Source organism: Petromyzon marinus, unplaced genomic scaffold (genome assembly GCF_048934315.1).
Source record: "Petromyzon marinus isolate PM22_M1 ecotype Great Lakes invasive population unplaced genomic scaffold, UKy_Petmar_22M1.pri1.0 PM_Scaffold_20, whole genome shotgun sequence".
Lineage (NCBI taxonomy): Eukaryota > Metazoa > Chordata > Hyperoartia > Petromyzontiformes > Petromyzontidae > Petromyzon > Petromyzon marinus.
Window position 1 is genome coordinate 118,921 of NW_027423169.1, and position 8,789 is coordinate 127,709.

Below are 8,789 nucleotides of genomic sequence, written 5' to 3' on the forward strand. Positions count from 1 at the left end.
ACCGACTGCGGAACGAGCTGCTGGCGCTGGAGGCGGAGCTGGGCTCGCCCCAGGCCAGGGCAACCCACCACGCACTCCTGGAGCAGCAGCGGCTGCTCAGGGCAGTATCGGACCAGGCGGCCTATGAGGCTTTCGTAAAGCAGAGAATGCAGCATCTCGTCCAAATGGACGCGCCGACAAGACTCTTCTTCAGGCAAGGGGGACGGCCGAGTACCAGGAACGTCATCTCCAGGTTACAGGCCCCCAGCGGAGAGACTCACACCAGCGACGCGGGCATCGCAGGGGTAGTCCAGGGCTTCTTTGGGGCGCTGACCACCGCGGAGGGCGTCCAAGGGGAAGCCCTGAACGAACTGCTGGAGGGCGTCCCCACACTGACCCCCCCCCCGCGAGGGAGCAGCTGGAGGGAGCGCTCACCCTCCGGGAGCTGGAGGTGGCAGTGAGGGGCCTCGCCGCGGGGAAGGCGCCGGGGATCGACGGCCTGCCGGCCGAGTTCTTTAAGGTCTTCTGGAGCGAACTCGGGCCCTCCCTGAGCGAGGTCCTGAACGCGAGCCTAGCGGCGAGAGAGATGTCGCACAGCAGCAGGAGGGCAGTGGTGACGCTGCTGCCCAAGAAGGGGGACCTCGGCTGCATCGCCAACTGGCGGCCGGTGTCCGTCCTCTGCACGGACTACAAAATAGTGGCCAGGGCGCTGGTCAACCGGCTGAAGAGCACGGCCAGGAATGTGGTACAATCTGACCAGACATACTGCGTTCCGGGACGCTCCATCCACGACAACATAGCCGTGGTACGGGACGTGGTGGAATTGGCGACGGCACACGGGATAGAAACGGGCCTCCTCTTCCTGGATCAGGAAAAGGCATTTGATCGGATGGACCACGGGTACCTGTACGCAGTGCTCAAAGCCTTTGGGTTTGGCGAACAGTTCGTGGCATACATAAGGCTCCTGTACACGAACGCGTCGAGCCTGATGAAGGTGAACAATAAACTCAGAGCCCCTCTGGCGGTCACGAGGGGGATCAGGCAAGGGTGCCCACTCTCGGGACTGCTGTACGCGCTCTGTATCGAGCCGCTCCTGTGCAGGCTGAGGCGCACCCTGTCTGGCCTCCAGATCCCGGGGCCGGGAACCGCCGAGGTCCGGCTCTCGGCGTACGCGGACGACCTCTGTGTTGTCATTAACGATGCGCGCGACGTGGAGGCGGTCCGCGGGGCGGTCCGCCTCTATGAAGGCGCCTCCTCTGCGAGGCTGAACTGGGCCAAGTGCGAGGCGCTGGCCCTGGGGCCGAGGGGTGCGGTGCGCGCCCTGGCGCTCCCGGGAGGTGTGGAGTGGGGAACGGGGGGCGTCAAGTACCTCGGGGTGCACCTGGGCGACCCCGCCACCGAGGCGAAGAATTGGGCCGAGGTAGCAGACAAAATCGCGGAGAAACTGAAAACGTGGGCCAGGCTCTCTCCACAGATGTCGTATAGGGGTAGAGTCCTCGTGGTAAACAACCTGGCGGCGGCTCTGTTATGGCACAGAGCAAAAGTGCTCCACCCGCCGGAGTGGCTGATGGTTCGAGCGCAGAGCGCCTTCACCTCCTTCGTTTGGCACGGGCGGCACTGGCAGAGACCGGGCGTCCTCTGTCTGCCGGTGGAGGAGGGTGGCCAGGGCCTTGTCAGTGTCGTCAGCCGAGTGATGGCTTTCAGGATACAACATATACAGCGTCTGGTGTACGGGGAGGGGGAGCAGCCCTGGCGGTCCCTGGCCCTCGGCCTGCTGAGACAGGCCGGGCGGCTGGGGTAGGGCCAGGAGCTCTTCCTGACCAACGCGGGGCTCGTCGACCAAGGCCCGCTGTCGACCTACTACCGCAGCCTCCTCGGCGCGTGGCGCAGCATCGAGTGGGCCAGGCTCCCCGAGGGGTACGGCGCGGCCCTCTTTGTGAGGGAGCCGCTGTTTGCCAACCATCTTTTCCAGGGACTGAGCGCGGAACGCACCCTGGCCCTGCGGTTCGTGGCGGGGGGCGTCAGGACGGTCGGCGACCTGCTGAACCCCGGCCGGCGGTCGTGGCGGACGGCGCTGGCGATCGCGGAGGCGGCCGGGCTCCGCACCGTGCTCGCGGGTGCCGGGGTGCTCCGGGTAGTCCTGCGGACGATGCGGGGACTCGCGGTGAGACTGGAGGACGCGGGCGGCGGGGAGGGCCCTTCCTTCCCCCCGCTGGCTCTCTCCTGCCGCGCCCCCCCCCGGCCGCGAGGACGCCGGGAAACTGTTGAAGCTGGAGGGGTGCAGGGGCGTGCCGTTGAAAGGCGCGCACAAGAAGAGCGTCTACGCCGTCTGTGTCAGGGCCCTGCTCAGCGCGGACCTGGGCGACCTGGCGGACACGAAGTGGAGAGGGCACTTCGCGGCGCTGTGCGACGAGCCCCCCCCCAATGGCGGGACCTTTACCGCCCCCCCACGACCAAGCGGTGCGGAGACCTACAGTGGAGGCTGGTGCACCAGACTCTGCCATCCGCGGTGTGGGTGAGCCGGGTCGCGCCGGGGGCCTCGGACAAGTGCGCATTTTGCGAACAGACGGAGGACATCGTTCACCAGTACCTCCAATGCAAGAGGCTGGCGCCGTTGTTTCGTTTTATAGCGCGGACATTCGAGAGGCTGGGCATCCCGCTCCGGGAGAGCAGTTTCGTGTACGGGGTGACGGGGGAGACGAGCGACAAACGAGACGTCGCGAACTTCGTGTGTGCTCAGGCCAAATTGGCAATATACATCACGCGTAAACGGAAGCTGGAGGGAGACGGCGGTGGCGGTGGGGTGCTGGCGGCAACCCAGGCCCTGGTGAAGGCGCGGCTCGGGCTCGAGTTCGCACATTACAGGCACACCGGCGGGGAGGGCGATTTCCTGGCGAAGTGGAAGCGCGCGAGGACCGCCCTGTGCCGAGTTGAACGCGGCGCGCTCGTCTTTACGTTTGACCCCCTCCCCGACCCTCCCCCCCCCCTGGCCCCCCCCGCGACCCCCCCCCCCTGCCCCCTCTGACCCCCCCCCACCACGCGCCTGGCGTGGATGAAGCGTGATTGCGTACGATGGATACGGGGGTTTTTCTTTTCCACTGATTTGCTGTGGGTGACGGCGTGCGTGCCGCCGCCCAGTGTGGTTTTTGGTTTCCCCCAATGAGTCGCTGGCTGATTTGTATTACTACACCAAGGCTTCGCTGCACGTACAGCAGGAAGCCTGAATAAAGGCGACTAAAAGTCAAAGTCTGTGCACTCGCTCACTCGCTCGCAGCTCCAGGCAAGAGGAGAACCAGCTGAGGGAGATGCAGATGTCCATGGAGCTGCAGAGCCACCGTAGCGACGTGGACTTCAACGTTGCCAGAGTCCTGGAGACTTTCTCCTTCCGAGGACACAAATGCCTCGTCATGGAGCTGTTGAGGTACGAAAAGCACCAGCACCACTCACTCACTCACCATCACCACTACCACCATCACCACCACTCACTCAACATCACCACCACCACTCACTCACCTTTACCAGTACCACCATCACCACCACTCACTTACCATCACCACCACCACTCACTCACTCACCATCACCACTACCACCACCATCACCACCACCACAACCACTTACCATCACCACCAGCACCACCACTCACTCACCATCACCAATACCACCATCACCACCACTCACTCACTCACTCACCATCACCACCATCACCACCACCACCACCACCACTCACTCACCATCACCACTACCACCATCACCACCACCACTCACTCACCATCACCAATACCGCCATCACCACCACTCACTCACTCACTCACCATCACCACTACCACCACACCAGCACTACCACCACCACTCACTCACCATCACCACTACCACCATCACCACTATCACCACAACCACTCACTCACCATCACCACTACCACCATCACCACTCACTCACCATCACCACCACCACCACTCACTCACCATCACCACTACCACCATCACCACCACCACCACAACCACTCACCATCACCACCACCACTCACTCAACATCGCCACTACCACCATCACCACCATCACACTACCACCACCCCTCTCTCCCTATCACCACCACCACCACCACCATCACGACCACTGCCACCACCCCTCTCTCACTACCACCACCACACTACCACCATCACACCACCACCACCCCTCTCTCCCTACCACCACCATCACGACCACTGCCATTACCATCACAACCACTACCACCACCCCTCTCTCCCTACCACCACCATCACCACCATCACACTACCACCACCACCATCACACTACCACCACTACCATCACGACCACTACCGCCACCATCACACTACCACCACCATCACCACCACCATCACGACCACTACCACCACCACCATCACACTACCACCATCACCCCTCTCTCCCTACCACCACCACCATCACACTACCACCACCACCATCACACTACCACCACCATCACACTACCACCCCCACACTACCACCATCACGGCCACTACCACCACCATCACCATCACACTACCACCATCACCATCACACTACCACCACCATCACCACCACTACCACCACCCCTCTCTCCCTACCACCACCACCACCACCATCACCACCACCACCATCCCCACACTACCACCACCACCCCCTCCCTACCACCACCCTTCCCCACCATCACCACCATCCCTCCTCTACGTTACGTCTAAACTCTCTGTCTCTGTGTCTCTGTGTCTCTCTCTGTGCACTCGCTCACTCGCTCGCAGCTCCAGGCAAGAGGAGAACCAGCTGAGGGAGATGCAGATGTCCATGGAGCTGCAGAGCCACCGTAACGACGTGGACTTCAACGTTGCCAGAGTCCTGGAGACTTTCTCCTTCCGAGGACACAAATGCCTCGTCATGGAGCTGTTGAGGTACGAAAAGCACCAGCACCAGCACCACTCACTCACTCACCATCACCACTATCACCATCACCACCACTCACTCAACATCACCACCACCACTCACTCACTCACCATCACCACTACCACCATCACCACCACTCACTCAACATCACCACCACCACTCACTCACTTACCATCACCAGTACCACCATCACCACCACTCACTCAACATCACCACCACCACTCACTCACCTTTACCAGTACCACCATCACCACCACTCACTTACCATCACCACCACCACTCAATCACTCACCATCACCACTACCACCACCATCACCACCACCACAACCACTTACCATCACCACCAGCACCACCACTCACTCACCATCACCAATACCACCATCACCACCAGTCACTCACTCACTCACCATCACCACCATCACCACCACCACCACCACCACCACTCACTCACCATCACCACTACCACCATCACCACCACCACTCACTCACCATCACCAATACCGCCATCACCACCACTCACTCACTCACTCACCATCACCACTACCACCACACCAGCACTACCACCACCACTCACTCACCATCACCACTACCACTATCACCACAACCACTCACTCACCATCACCACTCACTCACCATCACCACCACCACCACTCACTCACCATCACCACTACCACCATCACCACCACTCACTCACTCACTCACCATCATCACTACCACCATCACCACCACCACCACCACTATCACCACAACCACTCACTCACCATCACCACTACCACCATCACCACTCACTCACCATCACCACCACCACCACCACTCACTCACCATCACCACTACCACCATCACCACCACTCACTCACTCACTCACCATCATCACTACCACCATCACCACCACCACCACAACCACTCACCATCACCACCACCACTCACTCAACATCGCCACTACCACCATCACCACCATCACACTACCACCACCCCTATCTCCCTATCACCACCACCATCACGACCACTGCCACCACCCCTCTCTCACTACCACCACCACACTACCACCATCACACCACCACCACCCCTCTCTCCCTACCACCACCATCACGACCACTGCCATTACCATCACAACCACTACCACCACCCCTCTCTCCCTACCACCACCATCACCACCATCACACTACCACCACCACCATCACACTACCACCACTACCATCACGACCACTACCGCCACCATCACACTACCACCACCATCACCACCACCACGACCACTACCACCACCACCATCACACTACCACCATCACCCCTCTCTCCCTACCACCACCACCATCACACTACCACCACCACCATCACACTACCACCACCATCACACTACCACCCCCACACTACCACCATCACGGCCACTACCACCACCATCACCATCACACTACCACCATCACCATCACACTACCACCACCATCACCACCACTACCACCACCCCTCTCTCCCTACCACCACCACCACCATCACCACCACCACCATCCCCACACTACCACCACCACCCCCTCCCTACCACCACCCTTCCCCACCATCACCACCATCCCTCCTCTACGTTATGTCTAAACTCTCTGTCTCTGTGTCTCTGTGTCTCTCTCTGTGCACTCGCTCACTCGCTCGCAGCTCCAGGCAAGAGGAGAACCAGCTGAGGGAGATGCAGATGTCCATGGAGCTGCAGAGCCACCGTAGCGACGTGGACTTCAACGTTGCCAGAGTCCTGGAGACTTTCTCCTTCCGAGGACACAAATGCCTCGTCATGGAGCTGTTGAGGTACGAAAAGCACCAGCACCAGCACCACTCACTCACTCACCATCACCACTATCACCATCACCACCACTCACTCAACATCACCACCACCACTCACTCACTCACCATCACCACTACCACCATCACCACCACTCACTCAACATCACCACCACCACTCACTCACTTACCATCACCAGTACCACCATCACCACTCACTCAACATCACCACCACCACTCACTCACCGTCACCAGTACCAACATCACCACCACTCACTCACCATCACCACCACCACTCACTCAATTAAATTCACCACGACCACCACCAGCACCACCACTCACTCACTCACCATCACCACTACCACCACCACCATCACCACCACCACTCACCATCACCACCAGCACCACCACTCACTCACCATCACCATTACCACCATCACCACCACCACCACTCACTCACTACTACCACCACCATCACCACCATCACCACAACCACCACCACTCACTCACTCACTCACCATCACCACTACCACCACTACCACCATCACCACTCACTCACCATCACCACCACCACTCACTCACCATCACCACTACCACCATCACCACCACTTACTCACTCACTCACCATCACCACTACCACCACACCAGCACCACCACCACCACTAACTCACCATCACCACTACCACCATCACCACCACTCACTCACCATCACCACTGCCACCAGCCCACCATCACCACCACCACAACCACTCACTATCACCACCACCACCACCACTCACTCACCATCACCACTACCACCATCACCACTCACTCACCATCACCACCACCACTCACACACCATCACCACTACCACCATCACCACCACTCACTTACTATCACCACTACCACCACACCACCAGCACCACCACCACTCACTCACCATCACCACTACCACCATCACCACCACTCACTCACTCACCATCACCACTACCACTACACCACCAGCACCACCATAACTCACTCACTCACCATCACCACTACCGCCATCACCACCACTCACTCACCATCACCACCACCACTCACTCAATCACCATCACCAATACCAGCATGACCACCACCACCACTCACTCACCATCACCACTCACTCACCATCACCACCACCAGCCACTCACTCACCATCACCACTACCACCATCGACCACCACTCACTCACTCACTCACCATCACCACTACCACCACACCAGCACCACCACTCACTCACCATCACCAATACCACCATCACCACCACTCACTCACCATCACCACTGCCACCAGACCACCATCACCACCACCACAAAAACTCACCATCACCACCACCACCACTCACTCACCATCACCACTACCACCATCACCACCATCACCACAACCACTCACTCACCATCACCACTACCACCATCACCACTCACTCACCATCACCACCACCACTCACTCACCATCACCACTACCACCATCACCACCACTCACTTACTCACTATCACCACTACCACCACACCACCAGCACCACCACCACTCACTCACCATCACCACTACCACCATCACCACCACTCACTCACTCACCATCACCACTACCACCACACCACCAGCACCACCACAACTCACTCACTCACCATCACCACTACCGCCATCACCACCACTCACTCACCATCACCACCACCACGCACTCACTCACCATCACCACTACCACCAGCACCACCACCACTCACTCACCATCACCACTACCACCATCAACACCACCACAACCACTCACCATCACCACCACCACCACCACCACCATCAACACCACCACAACCACTCACCATCACCACCACCACTCACTCACCATCGCCACTACCACCATCACCACCACTCACTCACTCACTCACCATCACCACTACCACCATCACCACCATCACCACAACCACTCACTCACCATCACCACTACCACCATCACCACTCACTCATCATCACCATCACCACCACTCACTCACCATCGCCACCATCACCACCACCACAACCACTCACCATCACCACTACCACCACTCACTCACCATCACCACCATCACCACCACCACCACTCACTCACCATCACCACTACCACCATCACCACCACCACTCACTCACCATCACCACTACCACCATCACCACCACCACCACTCACTC